General features: G+C 47.1%; 1 pseudogene; it reads left to right on the top strand.

Annotated features, from left to right (window-relative positions):
• The first annotated feature begins 1097 nt into the window (after positions 1–1097).
• Positions 1098–23108, top strand: LOC121842824 (annotated as a pseudogene).
• The last annotated feature ends 633 nt before the right edge of the window (positions 23109–23741 follow it).

Here is a 23741-nt window from a genome sequence, read left to right as displayed (position 1 = left end):
AAGGTGGCGCTACAAAGTATTAATTTAAGGGGGCTGAATAATTTTGCACGCCCAATTTTTCCGTTTTTGATTTGGTAAAAAAGTTTGAAATATCCAAAAAAATGTCGTTCCACTTCATGATTGTGTCCCACTTGTTGTTAATTCTTCACAAAAAAATACAGTTTTATATCTTTGTTTGAAGCCTGAAATGTGGCAAAAGGTCGCAAAGTTCAAGGGGGCCGAATACTTTCGCAAGGCACTGTACATGTACAGTAACATAATAGTATTCGGATTAGTCAGTCCTGATTGAAATGTATACATAATTAGTCATCATTGATAAAAATTCCCTTAACAGGCACACCTGTATTTGGGGAGTTTCTCCCATTCTTCTCTACAGATCCTCTCGAGCTCTGTCAGGTTAGATGGGGAGTTTTGGTGCACAGCTATTTTAAGGTCTCTCCAGAGATGTTCGATCGGGTTCATCCTGTCTCTGGCTGGGCCACTGAAGGACATTCAGAGACTCGTCCCGAAGCCACTCCTGTGTTGTCTTGGCTGTGTGCTTAGTGTTGTTATCCTGTTGGAAGGTGAAACTTCACCCCAGTCTGAGGTCCTGAGCGCTCTGTTTTTTTTGTCATTATGGGATATTGTGTGTAAATTGCTGAGGGAAAACAAATATTTAATCCATTTGAGAATAAGGCTGTTACGTAACAAAATGTGGAAGAAGTCAAGGAGTCTGAATACTTTCCAAAGGCCCTGTCGGTAGGAGGAAAGGCAACAGGATAGATAATAAACAATAGCAGCAGCATATGTGACGAGTCTAAAATAGTTATTTTAGCTATTTTGTTAACTCATTACTTTTAATTTTTTTAAGCAGTCTCATTACTTTTTTGAGTAGAAGCTGTTTCAGCGTCCTGAGGGGGAAGAGGCGTTGTCGTGCCCTCGTCACGACTGTGTTGCTGTGTTTGGACCATGGTTGGTCCTTAGCAATGTGGACATAGGAACTTGAAGCTCCACTACAGTCGATGTGAATGAGGGCGTGTTCTTTGGAGACCGCGATCAGCTCCTTTGTCTTGATGACATTAAGGGAGTGGTTGTCCTGGCAACACACTGCTGCAGAGATGGTTGTCCTTCAGGAAGAATCTCCCATATCCGTAGAGGATCTCTGGGGCTCCTTCAGAGTGACCATCGGGTTCTAGGTCACTTCCCTGACCATGGCCCTTCTCCCATGATTTCCTGGCACCACACTGCCAGGTCTCTTACCTCCTCCCTATAGACTCTCATCGTCGGTGGTGATCAGGTCACCACCATCGTGTCATCGGCAAACTTGATGATGTTGTTGGAGTCGTGTGCAGCCACGCAGTCGTTGGTAAACAGGAAGTACAAGAGGGGACTGAGCACACACCCCTGAGGGACCCTGTGTTGAGAGTCAGCATAGCGGATGTGTTGTTGCCTACCATCACCACCTGGTGGCGGCCCGTCAGGAAGTCCAGGATCCAGTTGAAGAGGGAGGCGTTTCATTCCCATGATCCTCAGCTTAGTGATGAGCTTGGAGGGCACTATATTGTGTTAAACGCTGAGCTGTAGTGTGGAGAGCAATAGAGATTGCGCCATCTGTGGATCTGTTTTGGCGGTATGTGAATTGGAGTGGGTCCAGGATGTCTGGGATGATGGTGTTGATGTGAGCCACGACCAGCCTTTCAAAATATTTAGTGGCTGCAGATGTGAGTGTCATTTAGACAGGTTACCTTGGCATTCTGGGGCACTGGGACTATGGTGGTCTGCCTGAAACATGTAGGTATTACAGACTGGGTCAGGGAGAGGTTGAAATTGTCAGTGAAGACACGTGCCAACTGGTCAGCTCATGCTCTGAATATGCATTTAATTAATCCATCTGGCCCTGCGGCCTTGTGAATGTTAACGGGTTTAAAGGCCTTATACACATCGGCTACGGAGAGCGTGATCACACAGTCTTCCGGAACAGCTGGTCAGCACATGCTAAAGTCCTGGTAATCTGTCTGGTCCTGCAGTCTTGTGAATGTTAACCAGTTTAAAGGTCTCACTCACATCGGCTACAGAGAGTGTGATCACGCAGTCATCCAGAACAGCTGGTGCTCTCACGCATGTTTCAGTATTGCTTGCCTCGAAGTGAGCATAGAAGGCATTTAGCTCGTCTGGTGGGCTCGTCTCACTGGGCAACTCTCGGCTGGGTTTCCCTTTGTAATTCATGATAGTTTGCAAGTGTCAGAGCCGGTCTAGTATGATTAGATCTTAATCCTGTATAGTAACAGTATTGTACGTGTAAACTAGTTCCTGAATGTGTCTCTTGTCTCTCTGTCTCTGTCCTGTAGACGGCCCAGGGAGGGGGCCACCGCACCTTACTGTATGGACACGCTGTTCTGCTACGACACTCCTACAGCGGCATGGTGAGTCCCTCTGCAGTGTGTCCGGAGACCCAAATACAGGAAATAACATGTACTTGAATCAGTTTCACAATCTTCCATTCCAGGTTTGTGCTCTGTGATGTCAGTCAGTTGTGGTTGTCATCATCTTTGTTGTGGTTGTCATCATCTTTGTTGTTGTTGTCATCTTTGTTGTGGTTGTCATCATCTTTGTTGTGGTTGTCATCTGTGTTGTTGTTGTCATCATCTTTGTTGTGGTTGTCATCTGTGTTGTGGTTGTCATCATCTGTGTTGTGGTTGTCATCATCTGTGTTGTGGTTGTCATCTGTGTTGTGGTTGTCATCATCTTTATTTATTTATTTATTTTATTGTACCTTTATTTAACCAGGTAGGCAAGTTGAGAACAAGTTCTCATTTACAATTGCGACCTGGCCAAGATAAAGCAAAGCAGTTCGACAGATACAACGACACAGAGTTACACATGGAGTAAAACAAACATACAGTCAATAATACAGTATAAACAAGTCTATATACAATGTAAGCAAATGAGGTGAGAAGGGAGGTAAAGGCAAAAAAGGCCATGGTGGCAAAGTAAATACAATATAGCAAGTAAAACACTGGAATGGTAGTTTTGCAATGGAAGAATGTGCAAAGTAGAAATAAAAATAATGGGGTGCAAAGGAGCAAAATAAATAAATAAATTAAAATTAAATACAGTTGGGAAAGAGGTAGTTGTTTGGGCTAAATTATAGGTGGGCTATGTACAGGTGCAGTAATCTGTGAGCTGCTCTGACAGTTGGTGCTTAAAGCTAGTTAGGGAGATAAGTGTTTCCAGTTTCAGAGATTTTTGTAGTTCGTTCCAGTCATTGGCAGCAGAGAACTGGAAGGAGAGGCGGCCAAAGAAAGAATTGGTTTTGGGGGTGACTAGAGAGATATACCTGCTGGAGCGTGTGCTACAGGTGGGAGATGCTATGGTGACCAGCGAGCTGAGATAAGGGGGGACTTTACCTAGCAGGGTCTTGTAGATGACATGGAGCCAGTGGGTTTGGCGACGAGTATGAAGCGAGGGCCAGCCAACGAGAGCGTACAGGTCGCAATGGTGGGTAGTATATGGGGCTTTGGTGACAAAACGGATTGCACTGTGATAGACTGCATCTAATTTGTTGAGTAGGGTATTGGAGGCTATTTTGTAAATGACATCGCCAAAGTCGAGGATTGGTAGGATGGTCAGTTTTACAAGGGTATGTTTGGCAGCATGAGTGAAGGATGCTTTGTTGCGAAATAGGAAGCCAATTCTAGATTTAACTTTGGATTGGAGATGTTTGATGTGGGTCTGGAAGGAGAGTTCAGTCTAACCAGACACCTAGGTATTTGTAGTTGTCCACGTATTCTAAGTCAGAGCCGTCCAGAGTAGTGATGTTGGACAGGCGGGTAGGTGCAGGTAGCGATCGGTTGAAGAGCATGCATTTAGTTTTACTTGTATTTAAGAGCAATTGGAGGCCACGGAAGGAGAGTTGTATGGCATTGAAGCTTGCCTGGAGGGTTGTTAACACAGTGTCCAAAGAAGGGCCGGAAGTATACAGAATGGTGTCGTCTGCGTAGAGGTGGATCAGAGACTCACCAGCAGCAAGAGCGACCTCATTGATGTATACAGAGAAGAGAGTCGGTCCAAGAATTGAACCCTGTGGCACCCCCATAGAGACTGCCAGAGGTCCGGACAGCAGACCCTCCGATTTGACACACTGAACTCTATCAGAGAAGTAGTTGGTGAACCAGGCGAGGCAATCATTTGAGAAACCAAGGCTGTTGAGTCTGCCGATGAGGATGTGGTGATTGACAGACTCGAAAGCCTTGGCCAGATCATTGAATACGGCTGCACAGTAATGTTTCTTATCGATGGCGGTTAAGATATCGTTTAGGACCTTGAGCGTGGCTGAGGTGCACCCATGACCAGCTCTGAAACCAGATTGCATAGCAGAGAAGGTATGGTGAGATTCGAAATGGTCGGTAATCTGTTTGTTGACTTGGCTTTCGAAGACCTTAGAAAGGCACGGTAGGATAGATATAGGTCTGTAGCAGTTTGGGTCAAGAGTGTCCCCCCTTTGAAGAGGGGGATGACCGCAGCTGCTTTCAATCTTTGGGAATCTCAGACGACACGAAATAGAGATTTAACAGGCTAGTAATAGGGGTGGCAACAATTTCGGCAGATAATTTTAGAAAGAAAGGGTCCAGATTGTCTAGCCCGGCTGATTTGTAGGGGTCCAGATTTTGCAGCTCTTTCAGAACATCAGCTGAATTGGGAGAAGGAGAAATGGGGAAGGCTTGGGCGAGTTGCTGTTGACCGGGGTAGGAGTAGCCAGGTGGAAAGCATGGCCAGCCGTAGAAAAATGCTTATTGAAATTCTCAATTATGGTGGATTTATCAGTGGTGACAGTGTTTCCTATCTTCAGTGCAGTGGGCAGCTGGGAGGAGGTGTTCTTATTCTCCATGGACTTTACAGTGTCCCAGAACTTTTTGAGTTAGTGTTGCAGGAAGCAAATTTCTGCTTGAAAAAGCTAGCCTTGGCTTTTCTAACTGCCTGTGTATAATGGTTTCTAGCTTCCCTGAACAGCTGCATATCACGGGCGCTGTTTGATTGTGGTTGTCATCATCTGTGTTGTGGTTGTCATCTGTGTTGTGGTTGTCATCATCTTTATTGTGGTTGTCATCATCTGTGTTGTGGTTGTCATCTGTGTTGTGGTTGTCATCTGTGTTGTGGTTGTCATCATCTGTGTTGTGGTTGTCATCATCTTTGTTGTGGTTGTCATCATCTTTGTTGTGGTTGTCATCTGTGTTGTGGTTGTCATCATCTTTGTTGTGGTTGTCATCTGTGTTGTTGTGGTTGTCATCATCTGTGTTGTGGTTGTCATCTGTGTTGTGGTTGTCATCTGTGTTGTGGTTGTCATCATCTGTGTTGTGGTTGTCATCATCTGTGTTGTGGTTGTCATCATCTTTGTTGTGGTTGTCATCTGTGTTGTGGTTGTCATCATCTTTATTGTGGTTGTCATCATCTTTGTTGTATTCTTGTCTGTATTTTCTAGTGATACACGAGTTGCTGGGCCAGTCAGACAAGGCAATAGGAGACTGGATTCTACCATGTTGTGTCTGGTTGTGTTGAGGAATAATTGGCTTCTTTTGTTTCTCTGTCTAGTACCTCTGTTGCCTAGGTACCTCCCGATCTCAACCGACAAACTGGCGTTTGATGTTGGACTGCAGGAAGACACAACAGGTAGGTCTCTTTCTCTTCTTCTTTCCCAACAGCCATAGTATAGCTAGTACAGTCAGATGAGACAACATTACCAAGCCATGTTCTAGTGTTATGTTGTCATGCAAGCTTCAGAGAGAGAGATGTTTCTGATGCTGGGTTTTATGAGTTCCCATAGTAAGACTGTTGTGATGCTGTGTGGGTGTGGACGTTTACTATATTGTGTGATGCTGTGCAGGTGTGGACATTTACTTTGTTGTGTGATGCTGTGTGGGTGTGGACGTTTACTATGTTGTGTGTCGGTGTGTGTGCCATGCTGACTGTGGTTACTAGACCCCAGACCCTGCTGGAGGTTACTAGACCCCAGACCCTGTTGGAGGTTACTAGACCCCAGACCCTGCTGGAGGTTACTAGACCCCAGACCCTGCTGGAGGATACTAGACTCCAGGCCCTCAGTGGTGCTGCTGGAGGTTACTAGACCCCAGACCCTGCTGGAGGCTACTAGACTCCAGAACCTCAGTGGTGCTGCTGGAGGTTACCAGACTCCAGACCCTCAGTGGTGCTGCTGGAGGTTACTAGACTCCAGACCCTTAGTGGTGCTGCTGGAGGTTACCAGACTCCAGACCCTGCTGGAGGTTACCAGACTCCAGACCCTGCTGGATGTTACTAGACTCCAGACCCGGCTGGAGGCTACTAGACTCCAGACCCTGCTGGAGGTTCCTGGACTCCAGACCCTGCTGAAGGTTACTGGACTCCAGACCCTGCTGGAGGTTACTGGATTCCAGGTCCTCAGTGGTGCTGCTGGAGGTTACTAGACTCCAGACCCTGCTGGAGGCTACTAGACCCTGCCAGAACCTCAGTGGTGCTGCTGGAGGTTACTCCAGACTCCTGCTGGAGGTAACCAGACTCCAGACCCTGCTGGAGGTTACTAGACTCCAGACCCTCAGTGGTGCTGCTGGAGGTTACCAGACTCCAGACCCTCAGTGGTGCTGCTGGAGGTTACTAGACTCCAGACCCTCAGTAGTGCTGCTGGAGGTTACCAGACTCCAGACCCTGCTGGAGGTTACTAGACTCCAGGCCCTCAGTGGTTCTGCTGGAGGTTACTAGACTCCAGACCCTCAGTGTTGCTGCTGGAGGTTACTAGACTCCAGACCCTGCTGGAGGTTACTAGACTCCAGACCCTCAGTGGTTCTGCTGGAGGTTACTAGACTCCAGACCCTCAGTGTTGCTGCTGGAGGTTACTAGACTCCAGACCCTGCTGGAGGTTACTAGACTCCAGACCCTGCTGGAGTTTACTGACTCCATACCCTGCTGGAGGTTACCAGACTCCAGACCCTGCTGGAGGTTACTGACCCCAGACCCTGCAGGAGGTTACCAGACTCCAGACCCTCAGTGTTGCTGCTGGAGGTTACTAGACTCCAGACCCTGCTGGAGGTTACTAGACTCCAGACCCTGCTGGAGGTTACTAGACTCCAGACCCTGCTGGATGTTACTAGACTCCAGACCCTGCTGGATGTTACTAGACTCCAGACCCTGCTGGAGGTTACTAGACTCCAGACCCTCTGGAGGTAACCCGACTCCAGACCCTGCTGGAGGTTTCTAGACTCCAGGCCCTCAGTGGTGCTGCTGGAGGTAACCAGACTCCAGACCCTGCTGGAGGTTACTAGACTCCAGACCCTCAGTGGTGCTGCTGGAGGTTACTAGACTCTGGAGGTTACAGACCCTGTGGTGCTGCTGGAGGTTACTAGACTCCAGACCCTTGGAGTGGTGCTGCTGGACCCTCCAGACCCTGCTGGAGGTTACCAGACTCCAGACCCTGCTGGATGTTACTAGACTCCAGACCCTGCTGGAGGTAACCAGATTCCAGACCCTGCTGGAGGTTACTAGACACCAGACCCTCAGTGTTGCTGCTGGAGGTTACTAGACTCCAGTCCCTGCTGTAGTTTACTAGACTCCAGACACTGCTGGAGGTTACTAGACCCCAGACCCTGCTGGAGGTTCCAGACTCCAGACCCTCAGTGTTGCTGCTAGAGGTTACTAGACTCCAGACCCTGCTGGAGGTTACCAGACTCCAGACCCTGCTGGAGGTTACCAGACTCCAGACCCTGCTGGATGTTACTAGACTCCAGACCCTGGAGGCTGGACCCTGCTGGAGGTTACTAGACTCCAGACCCTGCTGGAGATTACTAGACTCCAGACCCTGCTGGAGGCTAGACTCCAGACCCCGCTGGAGGCTGACTCCAGACCCCGCTGGAGGCTACTAGACTCCAGACCCTGCTGGAGGTTACTAGACTCCAGACCCTCAGTGGTGCTGGAGGTTACCAGACTCCAGACCCTCAGTGGTGCTGCTGGAGACAAGACTCCAGACCCTGCTGGAGGTTACTAGACTCCAGACCCTCAGTGGTGCTGCTGGAGGTTACCAGACTCCAGACCCTCAGTGGTGCTGCTGGAGGTTACTAGACTCCAGACCCTCAGTAGTGCTGCTGGAGGTAACAAGACTCCAGACCCTCCTGGAGGTTACTAGACTCCAGACCCTCAGTGGTGCTGCTGGAGGTTACCAGACTCCAGACCCTCAGTGGTGCTGCTGGAGGTTACCAGACTCCAGACCCTGCTGGAGGTTACTTTACTCCAGACCCTGCTGGAGGCTACCAGACCCCCTGCTGGAGGTTACTTCCAGACCCTGCTGGAGGTTACTAGACTCCAGGCCCTGCTGCTGGAGGTTACTAGACTCCAGACCCTCCAGACCCTGTTGCTGCTGGAGGTTACTAGACTCCAGACCCTGCTGGAGGTTACTAGACTCCAGACCCTGCTGGAGTTACTAGACTCCAGACCCTGCTGGAGGTTACCAGACTCCGGACCTCCTGGAGGTTACTAGACTCCAGACCCTGCTGGAGGTTACTAGACCCCAGACCCTGCTGGAGGTTACAGACTCCAGACCCTCAGTGTTGCTGCTGGAGGTTACTAGACTCCAGACCCTGCTGGAGGTTACTAGACCCCAGACCCTGCTGGAGGTTACCAGACTCCAGACCCTCAGTGGTGCTGCTGGAGGTACCAGACTCCAGACCCTGCTGGAGGTTACTAGCTGACCCTCAGTGGTGCTGCTGGAGGTTACCAGACTCCAGACCCTAGTGGTGCTGCTGGAGGTTACTAGACTCCAGACCCAGTGTGCTGGGAGGTTACCAGACTCCAGACCCTGCTGGAGGTTACCAGACTCCAGACCCTGCTGGAGGTTACTAGACTCCAGGCCCTCAGTGGTTCTGCTGGAGGTTACTAGACTCCAGACCCAGTGTTGCTGCTGGAGGTTACTAGACTCCAGACCCTGCTGGAGGTTACTAGACTCCAGACCCTGCTGGAGTTTACTAGACTCCATACCCTGCTGGAGGTTACCAGACTCCAGACCCTGCTGGAGGTTACTAGACCCCAGACCCTGCAGGAGGTTACCAGACTCCAGACCCTCAGTGTTGCTGCTGGAGGTTACTAGACTCCAGACCCTGCTGGAGGTTACTAGACTCCAGACCCTGCTGGAGTTACCAGACTCCAGACCCTGCTGGAGGTTACTGACTCCAGACCCTGCTGGAGGTTACCAGACTCCAGACCCTGCTGGATGTTACTAGACTCCAGACCCTGCTGGAGGCTACTAGACTCAGACCCTGCTGGAGGTTGCCCGCTCCAGACCCTGCTGGAGGTTTCTAGACTCCAGGCCCTCAGTGGTGCTGCTGGAGGTTAGGTTACTGTGAGACTCCAGACCCTGCTGGATGTTACTAGACTCCAGACCCTGCTGGATGTAACCAGATTCCAGACCCTGCTGGAGGTTACTAGACTCCAGGCCCTTAGTGGTGCTGGAGGTTACTAGACTCAGTGCTGGAGGTTACTAGACTCCAGACCAGACCCTCAGTGTTGCTTCTGGAGGTTACTAGACTCCAGACCCTGCTGGAGGTTACTAGACTCCAGACCCTGCTGGAGGTTACTAGACTCCAGACCCTGTTGGAGGTTACCAGACTGCAGACCCTCAGTGTTGCTGCTGGAGGTTACCAGACTGCAGACCCTCAGTGGTGCTGCTGGAGGTTACTAGACTCCAGGCCCTCAGTGGTGCTGCTGGAGGTTACTAGACTCCAGACCCTCAGTGGTGCTGCCTGTGGTTACTAGGTTGCTGTCTGTCCTGCAACAACCTGGCTGCTACATGAAAGATCTCATAAATTCAATCTACACACAATACCCCATAATGACAGAGCAAAAACAGGTTTTAAAAATGTGTGTAAGTTTATAATAAAAACCCCTGAAATATCACAGTTATATAAGTATTCAGACCCTTTACTCAGTACTTTGTTGAATCACCTTTGGCAGTGATTACAGCCTAGAGTCTTCTTGGGTATGACGCTACAAGCTTGGCACACCTGTATTTGGGGAGTTTCTCCCATTCTTCTCTGCAGATCCTCTCAACCTCTGTCAGGTTGGATGCAGAGCGTCACTGCACAGCTATTTCCAGGTCTATCAAGAGGTGTTTGATTTGGTTCAAGTCCAGGCTCTTGGCCGGGCCACTCAAGGACATTCAGAGACTTGTCCCAAAACCACTCCTGTGTTGTTCCGTTTGGAATGTGAACCTTCACCCCCAGTCTGAGGTCCTGAGTGCTCTGGAGCAGGTTTTCATCAAGGATCTCTCTGTACTTTGCTCCGTTCATCTTTCCCTCGATCCTAACTAGTCTTCCTGCCACTGAAAAACAGTCCCACAGCATGATGCTTCTACCACCGTGCCAAGTTTCCTCCAGATGTGACGCTTGGCATTCAGTCCAAAGAGTTCGATCTCGGTTTCATCAGACCAGAGACACTTGTTTCTCATGGTCTGAGAGTCTTTTAGATGCCTTTTGGCAAACTCCAAGCGGGCTGTCATGTTCCTTTTACTGAGGAGTGGCTTCTGTCTGGCCGCTCTACCATACATGTCTGATTGGTGGAGTGATACAGAGATGGTTGTCCTTCTGGAAGTTTCTCCCATCTCCACAGAGGAACTCTGGAGCTCTGTCAGAGTGACCATTGGGTTCTTGGTCACCTCTCTGGTTAAGTCCCTTCTCCCCCGATTGCTCAGTTTAGCCGGGCGGCCAGATCTAGGAAGTCTTGGTGGTTCCTAACTTCTTCCATTTAAGAATGTGTTTTTGGGGACCTTCAAATGCTGCAGACATTTTTGGTACCCTTCCCCAGATCTGTGCCTCGACACAATCATATCTCGGAGCTCTACGGACAATTCCTTCGACCTCATGGCTTGGTTTTTGCTCTGACATGCACTGTCAACTGTTGGACCTTTATATAGACAGGTGTGTGCCTTTCAAAATCACATCCAATCAATTGAATTTACCACAGGTGGACTCCAATCAAGTTGTAGACACAGGATGCATTTGAGCTCAATTTCATCGTCTCATAGCAAAGGGTCTGAATACTTATGTAAATAAGGTATTTATGTTAATTTTTTTATACATACCATTTCTAAAAACCTGTTTTTGCTTTGTAATTATGATGTATTGTGTGTAGATTGAGGATTTTTTTAAAATCATTTTGAGAATAAGGCTGTAAAGTAACAAAATGTGGAGAAAGTCAAGGGGTCTGAATACTTTCCGAATGCATATAGATATATGTATATAGATAGAGAGAGATAGAGAGGCTCAGAGATAGAGAGGCTCAGAGATAGAGAGGCTCAGAGGTAGAGAGGCTCAGAGATAGAGAGGCTCAGAGAGAGGCTCAGAGAGAGAGGCTCAGAGAGAGAGAGGCTCAGAGAGAGAGAGAGCTCAGAGACAGAGAGGCTCAGAGATAGAGAGGCTCAGAGAGAGAGAGGCTCAGAGAGAGAGAGGCTCAGAGAGAGAGAGAGAGAGAGAAAAGCTCAGAGACAGAGAGGCTCAGAGAGAGAGAGGCTCAGAGAGAGAGAGAGAGAGAGAGAAAAGCTCAGAGACAGAGAGGCTCAGAGATAGAGGCTCAGAGAGAGAGAGAGGCTCAGAGAGAGAGAGGCTCAGAGATAGAGAGGCTCAGAGAGAGAGAGGCTCAGAGAGAGAGAGGCTCAGAGAGAGAGGGCTCAGAGATAGAGAGGCTCAGAGAGAGAGAGATAGAGAAAATGAGAGAGAGACTCAGAGAGAGAGAGACAGAAGCTCAGAGACAGAGAGATATACTCAGAGACAGAGAGACAGAGGCTCAGAGAGAGATAGTCTCAGCCATATCCCCCTGTCTCGTCTCTGACAGGAGAAGCATGTCCACCCTGCCTCCAAGCAGAGGTCAGAGGTCAGAGAAGGTTACTGTGATGTCACCATAGTCTCAGCCATATCCTCCTGTCTCGTCTCTGACAGGAGAAGCTTGTTGGTGGACCATCCACCCTGCCTCCAAGCAGAGGTCAGAGGGAGAGAAGGTCCGAGTCGGGGATGACCTCATCCTAGTTAGCGTGTCATCAGAACGATACCTGGTGAGTCTCTGATACCCTTTTCACACTGTCACACTGACAACAACCAAACCGTGTTGCCTTGGCGATTTCATTTTTGGTTAGTCCTTTTAGCAACTATGACAGATCATGCTAGCTCAGTTCACCTTGGTTTGTCTCAGTTCAATCTGGCGAGTGTGAGAAGGCAACACGGAGCAGGTGTGATCTGTCTATAGAGTGGACCAGTGTATTACACAGAAATGTTTACCACTCCACCCTAACCCTCCTATCATACCACTCCACCCTAACCCTCCTATCATACCACTCCACCCTAACCCTCCTATCATACCACTCCACCCTATCCCTCCTATCATACCACTCCACCCTAACCCTCTTATCATACCACTCCACCCTAACCCTCCTATCATACCACTCCACCCTAACTCACCTATCATACCACTCCACCCTAACCCTCTTATCATACCACTCCACCCTAACCCTATTATCATACCACTCCACCCTAACTCACCTATCATACCACTCCACCCTAACCCTCATATCATACCACTCCACCCTAACCCTATTATCATACCACTCCACCCTAACCCTATTATCATACCACTCCACCCTAACCCTATTATCATACCACTCCACCCTAACCCTATTATCATACCACTCCACCCTAACCCTATTATCATACCACTCCACCCTAACCCTATTATCATACCACTCCACCCTAACTCACCTATCATACCACTCCACCCTAACCCTATTATCATACCACTCCACCCTAACCCTATTATCATACCACACCACCCTAACCCTATTATCATACCACTCCACCCTAACCCTATTATCATACCACTCCACCCTAACCCTCTTATCATACCACTCCACCCTAACCCTATTATCATACCACTCCACCCTAACCCTATTATCATACCACTCCACCCTAACCCTATTATCATACCACTCCACCCTAACCCTCCTATCATACCACTCCACCCTAACCCTCCTGTCATACCACTCCACCCTAACCCTCCTGTCATACCACTCCACCCTAACCCTATTATCATACCACTCCACCCTAACCCTCCTATCATACCACACCACCCTAACCCTCCTATCATACCACTCCCCCTAACCCTAAACCCTCCTATCATACCACTCCACCCTAACCCTATTATCATACCACTCCACCCTAACCCTAACCCTCCTATCATACCACTCCACCCTAACCCTCTTATCATACCACTCCACCCTAACCCTCCTGTCATACCACTCCACCCTAACCCTATTATCATACCACTCCACCCTAACCCTCCTATCATACCACTCCACCCTAACCCTATTATCATACCATTCCACCCTAACCCTATTATCATACCACTCCACCCTAACCCTCCTATCATACCACTCCACCCTAACCCTCCTATCATACCACTCCACCCTAACCCTCCTATCATACCACTCCACCCTAACCATCCTGTCATACCACTCCACCCTAACCCTCCTGTCATACCACTCCACCCTAACCCTCCTGTCATACCACTCCACCCTAACCCTCCTATCATACCACTCCACCCTAACCCTCCTATCATACCACTCCACCCTAACCATCCTGTCATACCACTCCACCCTAACCCTAACCCTCCTATCATACCACTCCACCCTAACTCACCTATCATACCACTCCACCCTAACCCTCCTGTCATATCACTCCACCCTAACCCTCTTATCATACCACTCCACCCTAACCCTCCTGTCATACCACTCCACCCTAACCCTCCTGTAATACCACTCCACCCTAACCATCCTGTCATACCACTCCACCCTAACCCTCCTGTCATACCACTCCACCCTAACCCTCCTATAATACCACTCCACCCTAACCCTCCTATCATACCACTCCACCCTAACCCTCCTGTCATACCACTCCACCCTAACCCTCCTATAATACCACTCCACCCTAACCCTCCTATCATACCACTCCACCCTAACCCTCCTATAATACCACTCCACCCTAACCCTCCTATCATACCACTCCACCCTAACCCTCCTGTCATACCCTAACCCTCCTGTCACCCTAACCCTCCTGTCATACCACTCCACCCTAACCCTCCTATCATACCACTCCACCCTAACCCTCATATCATACCACTCCACCCTAACCCTCCTATCATACCACTCCACCCTAACCCTCATATCATACCACTCCACTCCACCCTAACCCTCCTATAATACCACTCCACCCTAACCCTCCTATCATACCACTCCACCCTAACCCTCCTGTCATACCACTCCACCCTAACCCTAACCCTCATATCATACCACTCCACTCCACCCTAACCCTCCTATCATACCACTCCACCCTAACCCTCCTGCCATACCCCTCCACACTAACCCTCCTATCATACCACTCCACCCTAACCCTCCTGTCATACCATTCCACCCTAACCCTCCTGTCATACCACTCCACCCTAACCCTCTTATCATACCACTCCAACCTAACCCTCCTGTCATACCACTCCACCCTAACCCTCCTGTAATACCACTCCACCCTAACCATCCTGTCATACCACTCCACCCTAACCCTCCTGTCATACCACTCCACCCTAACCCTCCTATAATACCACTCCACCCTAACCCTCCTATCATACCACTCCACCCTAACCCTCCTGTCATACCACTCCACCCTAACCCTCCTATAATACCACTCCACCCTAACCCTCCTATCATACCACTCCACCCTAACCCTCCTATCATACCAACCCTCCACCCTAACCCTCCCTCTATCATACCACTCCACCCTAACCCTCCTATCATACCACTCCACCCTAACCCTCCTATCATACCACTCCACCCTAACCCTCCTATCATACCACTCCACCCTAACCCTCCTATCATACCACTAACCCTAACCCTCCTGTCATACCACTCCACCCTAACCCTCCTATCATACCACTCCACCCTAACCCTCCTATCATACCACTCCACCCTAACCCTCCTATCATACCACTCCACCCTAACCCTCCTGTCATACCACTCCACCCTAACCCTCCTATCATACCACTCCACCCTAACCCTCCTATCATACCACTCCACCCTAACCCTCCTATCATACCACTCCACCCTAACCCTCCTATCATACCATACCAACCCTCCTACCCAACCCTAACCCTCATATCATACCACTCCACCCCTAACCCTCCTATCATACCACTCCACCCTAACCCTCCTATCATACCACCCTAACCCTCCTATCATACCACTCCACCCTAACCCTCCTATCATACCCTCCACCCTAACCCTCCTGTATCATACCACTCCACCCACCCTAACCCTCCTATCATACCACTCCACCCTAACCCTCCTATCATACCACTCCACCCTAACCCTCCTGCCATACCACCTCCACACCTAACCCTCCTAACCCCACCCTAACCCTCCTCATACCACTCCACCCTAACCCTCCTGTCATACCACTCCACCCTAACCCTCCTGTCATACCACCTCCACCCTAACCCCCTCCTATCATACCACTCCACCCTAACCCTCCTATCATACCACTCCACCCTAACCCTCCTGTCATACCACTCCACCCTAACCATCCTCCCACTCCACCCTAACCCTCCTGTCATACCACTCCACCCTAACCCTCCTATCATACCACTCCACCCTAACCCTCCTATCATACCACTCCACCCTAACCCTCCTATCATACCACTCCACCCTAACCCTCCTATCATACCACTCCACCCTAACCCTCCTATCATACCACTCCACCCTAACCCTCCTATCATACCACTCCACCCTAACCCTCCTATCATACCACTCCACCCTAACCCTCCTGTCATACCACTCCACCCTAACCCTCCTATCATACCACTCCACCCTAACCCTCCTATCATACCACTCCACCCTAACCCTCCTGTCATACCACTCCACCCTAACCCTCCTATCATACCCTCCACCCTAACCCTCCTATCATACCACTCCACCCTAACCCTCCTATCATACCACTCCACCTAACCCTCCTATCATACCACTCCACCCTAACCCTCCTATCATACCACTCCACCCTAACCCTACTATCATACCACTCCACCCTAACCCTCCTGTCATACCACTCCACCCTAACCCTCCTATCATACCACTCCACCCCTAACCCTCCTGTCATACCACTCCACCCTAACCCTCCTATCATACCACTCCACCCTAACCCTCCTATCATACCACTCCACCCTAACCCTCCTATCATACCACTCCACCCTAACCCTCCTGTCATACCACTCCACCCTAACCCTCCTATCATACCACTCCACCCTAACCCTCCTGTCATACCACTCCACCCTAACCCTCCTATCATACCACTACACCCTAACCCTCCTGCCATACCACTCCACCCTAACCCTCCTGTCATACCACTCCACCCTAACCCTAACCCTCCTATCATACCACTCCACCCTAACCCTCCTATCATACCACTCCATCCTAACCCTCCTATCATACCACTCCACCCTAACCCTCCTATCATACCACTCCACCCTAACCCTCCTATCATACCACTCCACCCTAACCCTCCTATCATACCACACCACCCTAACCCTCCTATCATACCACTCCACCCTAACCCTCCTATCATACCACTCCACTCTAACCCTCCTATCATACCACACCACCCTAACCCTCCTATCATACCACTCCACCCTAACCCTCCTATCATACCACTCCACCCTAACCCTCCTATCATACCACTCCACCCTAACCCTCCTATCATACCACTCCACCCTAACCCTCCTATCATACCACACCACCCTAACCCTCCTATCATACCACTCAGCAGTGTTTTATTTCCTCCTTCTCCCTGCAGCACCTGTCGTACGGTAACGACAGCCTGCACGTGGACGCAGCCTTCCAGCAGACCCTCTGGAGCGTGGCTACTGTCTGCTCCGGCAGCGAGGTTGCCCAAGGTGGGTCACAGACACTTACACACACACACACACACACACACACACACACACACTGTTCCAAGGTGGGTCACAGACACTTACACACACACACCACACACACACACACACACACACACACACACACACACACACACACACACTGTTCCAAGGTGGGTCACAGACACTTACACACACACACACACACACACACACACACACACACTGTTCCAAGGTGGGTCACAGACACTTACACACACACACACACACACACACACTGTTCCAAGGTGGGTCACAGACACTTACACACACACACACACACACACACACACTGTTCCAAGGTGGGTCACAGACACTTACACACACACTGTTCCAAGGTAGGTGTCTGTCTCTGCCCCAGATGGAGACTTCTCCAGGATTAATGGAGGGATGCCCTGGACTGACACCAATAAAGAGCCTAAACAAACATAGTGCTTCTGTAAAAGCTAATGGTGGTCATATAAACAGGAATGATGCTACTGTAATAGCTAATGGTGGTCATATAAACAGGAATGATGCTACTGTAAAAGCTAATGGGGGTCATATAAACAGGAATGATGCTACTGTAAAAGCTAATGGGGTCATATAAACAGGAATGATGCTACTGTAAAAGCTAATGTGGGTCATATAAACAAACATAAACAGCTACTGTAAAAGCTAATGGGGGTCATATAAACAAACATGATTCTACTGTAAAAGCTAATGGAGTCATATAAACAGGAATGATGCTTCTGTAAAAAGTAATGGGGATCATATAAACAGGAAGGATGCTACTGTAAAAGCTAATCGGGGTCATATAAACAGGAATGATGCTACTGTAAAAGCTAATGGGGTCATATAAACAGGAATGATGCTACTGTAAAAGCTAATGGGGGGGTCATATAAACAGGAATGATGCTACTGTAAAAGCTAATGGGGTCATATAAACAGGAATGATGCTACTGTAAAAGCTAATGGGGTCATATAAACAGGAATGATGCTACTGTAAAAGCTAATGGGGATGCATATAAACAGGAATGATGCTACTGTAAAAGCTAATGGGATGTCATATAAACAGGAATGATGCTACTGTAAAAGCTAATGGGGTCATATAAACAGGAATGATGCTACTGTAAAAGCTAATGGGGTCATATAAACAGGAATGATGCTACTGTAAAAGCTAATGGGGTCATATAAACAGGAATGATGCTACTGTAAAAGCTAATGGGGTCATATAAACAGGAATGATGCTACTGTAAAAGCTAATGGGGTCATATAAACAGGAATGATGCTACTGTAAAAGCTAATGGGGTCATATAAACAGGAATGATGCTACTGTAAAAGCTAATGGGGTCATATAAACAGGAATGATGCTACTGTAAAAGCTAATGGGGTCATATAAAAAGCAGGAATGATGCTACTGTAAAAGCTAATGGGGTCATATAAACAGGAATGATGCTACTGTAAAAAGCTAATGGGGTCATATAAACAGGAATGATGCTACTGTAAAAGCTAATGGGGTCATATAAACAGGAATGATGCTACTGTAAAAGCTAATGGGGATCATATAAACAGGAATGATGCTACTGTAAAAGCTAATGGGGCTACTGTAAAAGCTCATATAAACAGGAATGATGCTACTGTAAAAGCTAATGGGGTCATATAAACAGGAATGATGCTATAAAAGCTAAATAAACAGGAATGATGCTACTGTAAAAGCTAATGGGGTCATATAAACAGGCTACTGTAAAAGCTAATGGGGTCATATAAACAGGAATGATGCTACTGTAAAAGCTAATGGGGTCATATAAACAGGAATGATGCTACTGTAAAAGCTAATGGGGTCATATAAACAGGAATGATGCTACTGTAAAAGCTAATGGGGTCATATAAACAGGAATGAAAAGCTACTGTAAAAAAGCTAATGGGGTCATATAAACAGGAATGATGCTACTGTAAAAGCTAATGGGGTCATATAAACAGGAATGATGCTACTGTAAAAGCTAATGGGGTCATATAAACAGGAATGATGCTACTGTAAAAGCTAATGGGGTCATATAAACAGGAATGATGCTACTGTAAAAGCTAATGGGGTCATATAAACAGGAATGATGCTACTGTAAAAGCTAATGGGGTCATATAAACAGGAATGATGCTACTGTAAAAGCTAATGGGGTCATATAAACAGGAATGATGCTACTGTAAAAGCTAATGGGGTCATATAAACAGGAATGATGCTACTGTAAAAGCTAATGGGGTCATATAAACAGGAATGATGCTACTGTAAAAGCTAATGGGGTCATATAAACAGGAATGATGCTACTGTAAAAGCTAATGGGGTCATATAAACAGGAATGATGCTACTGTAAAAGCTAATGGGGTCATATAAACAGGAATGATGCTACTGTAAAAGCTAATGGGGCTACTGTCATATAAAACAGGAATGATGCTACTGTAAAAATGGGGTCTAATGGGGCTAATGGGGTCATATAAACAGGAATGATGCTACTGTAAAAGCTAATGGGGTCATATAAACAGGAATGATGCTACTGTAAAAGCTAATGGGGTCATATAAACAGGAATGATGCTACTGTAAAAGCTAATGGGGTCATATAAACAGGAATGATGCTACTGTAAAAGCTAATGGGGTCATATAAACAGGAATGATGCTACTGTAAAAGCTAATGGGGTCATATAAACAGGAATGATGCTACTGTAAAAGCTAATGGGGTCATATAAACAGGAATGATGCTACTGTAAAAGCTAATGGGGTCATATAAACAGGAATGATGCTACTGTAAAAGCTAATGGGGTCATATAAACAGGAATGATGCTACTGTAAAAGCTAATGGGGTCATATAAACAGGAATGATGCTACTGTAAAAGCTAATAAACAGGGGATGCTACTGTAAAAGCTCATATAAAACAGGAATGATGCTACTGTAAAAACAGCTAATGGGGGTCATATAAACAGGAATGATGCTACTGTAAAAGCTAATGGGGGGTCATATAAACAGGAATGATGCTACTGTAAAAGCTAATGGGGTCATATAAACAGGAATGATGCTACTGTAAAAGCTAATGGGGTCAATAAACAGGAATGATGCTACTGTAAAAGCTAATGGGGTCATATAAACAGGAATGATGCTACTGTAAAAGCTAATGGGGTCATATAAACAGGAATGATGCTACTGTAAAAGCTAATGGGGTCATATAAACAGGAATGATGCTACTGTAAAAGCTAATGGGGTCATATAAACAGGAATGATGCTACTGTAAAAGGGGTCTAATGGGGATGCTCATATAAAAACAGGAATGATGCTACTGTAAAAGCTAATGGGGTCATATAAACAGGAATGATGCTACTGTAAAAGCTAATGGGGTCATATAAACAGGAATGATGCTACTGTAAAAGCTAATGGGGGTCATATAAACAGGAATGATGCTACTGTAAAAGCTAATGGGGGTCATATAAACAGGAATGATGCTACTGTAAAAGCTAATGGGGATCATATAAACAGGAATGATGCTACTGTAAAAGCTAATGGGGTCATATAAACAGGAATGATGCTACTGTAAAAGCTAATGGGGTCATATAAACAGGAATGATGCTACTGTAAAAGCTAATGGGGTCATATAAACAGGAATGATGCTACTGTAAAAGCTAATGGGGTCATATAAACAGGAATGATGCTACTGTAAAAGCTAATGGGGTCATATAAACAGGAATGATGCTACTGTAAAAGCTAAAAAGCTGGGGATGCTACTGTCATATAAACAGGAATGATGCTACTGTAAAAGCAATGGGGGTCAATAAACAGAATGATGCTACTGTAAAAGCTAATGGGGATCATATAAACAGGAATGATGCTACTGTAAAAGCTAATGGGGTCATATAAACAGGAATGATGCTACTGTAAAAGCTAATGGGGTCATATAAACAGGAATGATGCTACTGTAAAAGCTAATGGGGGTCATATAAACAGGAATGATGCTACTGTAAAAGCTAATGGGGATCATATAAACAGGAATGATGCTACTGTAAAAGCTAATGGGGTCATATAAACAAACATGGTTTAACAAACAGGGGGACATTGTATCCAAAGCCCCTGAGAAAAGATGAACTGACAAGACAACCAACTGGATTGACATCCTCCCTCCAACTGATGATTCATACAAGGGCTTTTAGCAGTGAAATACGATGTCATCAAATCAAATGTATTTATAAAGCCCTTCTTACATAAGCTGATAAATCAAAGTGCTGTACAGAAACCCAGCCTAAAACCCCAAACAGCAAGCAATGCAGGTGTAGAAGCACAGTGGCTAGGAAAAACTCCCCTAGAAATGTGTTTTATTTAGTTACTTGACTGAACCTTTATTTTGACATGGTGACCAAGATCTCTTCAACAAATGAAAGATAAACACATCAAATACGCAATGCAAAAAAAGGAATAAAAAACAATCATAGAAACAAATTCATCACTGATCGCTGACGTCCCTGTCGCTGTCGTGGAAATTTCCTGTATTACCCAATCATGAGAGAGCAAAACCACACACAAGTCAGAGTTATATGAATTATATGAGCTTCACCCATAAGCCCTGTGACTCTCAGATCAATTCAGTGTCTATAAATGAATTCTCTGAGAGTGCTTACAAAACAGTTCTTGGTATAATTTATAGCCAAGACACACCCATCTCAACTCACATGACGAATAACAGATCTTTGTATAATTTATAGCCAAGACACACCCATCTCAACTCACATGACGAATAACAGATCTTTGTATAATTTATAGCATTTATAGCCAAGACACACCCATCTCAACTCACATGACGAATAACAGATCTTTGTATAATTTATAGCCAAGACACACCCATCTCAACTCACATGACGAATAACAGATCTTTGTAGGAACATTACACAAATAACCTCTTACTTGAAAAAGGAGTATCCCATAGCCAGATAGCATTAGCTATGAATTATTGTTCAGTTTGGTCTCCTAAACTAAGTTCTTATCTTGTTCTTGGTACCACTTAGGACCAAAACATTACCTCATCCAATGGCATATATCAATTGTCAATTCTAGAGACTCCCATATCAAATACAACCCCTCCCGGACAAGCTCACGGAGAGGAGTGACTGGCACACAGACATTGTGGAGCCAACTCACTGGTTCCCCTTTAATCACGCCCTCCCTTCACATGGTTTAGGAATAGTTACAGACACATTCACAGATAAGACTAACCTGACCTCCGACCTTTTTCCCACATAAGCATACTTATGAAAATGGATAAAACATCTTATTTATCAATGTTACCTAAAGAATTCTGATTCTGCCACAACACCCTGCACATTGGTCTTATCTAATGTCATGGCTGGGACAGAGGCTTCCCGCTGTCTGGTCCAGAGACAGGCTAACCAGTCCTCTCTCCCCCTGCAGGGTTCCTCTCTAATGCCTCTCCTCTCTCCACCTGCAGGGTTCCTCTCTAATGCCTCTCCTCTCTCCCCCTGCAGGGTTTATGATCGGCGGGGACGTGCTGAGGCTGCTCCATGGTCACATGGATGAATGTCTGACAGTGCCGTCGGGAGAACATGGGGAGGAGCAGCGCAGGTACGTGGTTGACTGGGAGATATCCTTCATCTATGATGACAGACGTTGGGGGAGGAGTAGCCCAGGTACGTGGTTGACTGGGAGATATCCTTCATCTATGATGACAGACGTTGGGGGGAGGAGTAGCCCAGGTACGTGGTTGACTGGGAGATATCCTTCATCTATGATGACAGACGTTGGGGGAGGAGTAGCCCAGGTACGTGGTTGACTGGGAGATATCCTTCATCTATGATGACAGACGTTGGGGGGAGGAGTAGCCCAGGTACGTGGTTGACTGGGAGATATCCTTCATCTATGATGACAGACGTTGGGGGAGGAGATAGCCCAGGTACGTGGTTGACTAGGAGATATCCTTCATCTATGATGACAGACGTTGGGGGAGGAGTAGCCCAGGTACGTGGTTGACTAGGAGATATCCTTCATCTATGATGACAGACGCTAGTCCTTAAAATATCCTTTACCATATCATTTATAATCCTCTGTGTATCTATAGACTGTTACCTGCTGTCCAACTGATCTACAGTCGTGGCCAAAAGTTTTGAGAATGACACAAATATTAATTTTCACAAAGTCTGCTGCCTCAGTTTGTTTGATGGCAATTTGCATATACTCCAGAGTGTTTTGAAGAGTGATACGATGAATTGCAATTAATTGCAAAGTCACTGTTTGCCATGCAATTGAACTGAATCCCCCAAAAACATTTCCACTGCATTTCAGCCCTGCCACAAAAGGACCAGCTGACATCATGTCAGTGATTCTCTCGTTAACACAGGTGTGAGTGTTGACGAGGACAAGGCTGGAGATCACTCTGTCATGCTGATTGAGTTTGAATAACAGACTGGAAGCTTCAAAAGGAGGGTGGTGCTTGGAATCATTGTTCTTCCTCTGTCAACCATGGTTGCCTGCAAGGAAACACGTGCCGTCATCATTGCTTTGCACAAAAAGGGCTTCACAGGCAAGGATATTGTTGCCAGTAAGATTGCACCTAAATCAACCATTTATCGGATCATCAAGATCTTCAAGAAGAGCGGTTCAATTGTTGTGAAGAAGGCTTCAGGGCTCCCCAAGCAAGTCCAGCAAGCGCCAGGACCGTCTCCTAAAGTTGATTCAGCTGCGGAATCGGGGCCCCACCAGTACAGCGCTTGCTCA

The sequence above is a fragment of the Oncorhynchus tshawytscha genome, unplaced genomic scaffold (genome assembly GCF_018296145.1).
Source record: "Oncorhynchus tshawytscha isolate Ot180627B unplaced genomic scaffold, Otsh_v2.0 Un_contig_683_pilon_pilon, whole genome shotgun sequence".
Lineage (NCBI taxonomy): Eukaryota > Metazoa > Chordata > Actinopteri > Salmoniformes > Salmonidae > Oncorhynchus > Oncorhynchus tshawytscha.
This window is presented reverse-complemented; position numbering and strand designations above follow the sequence as displayed.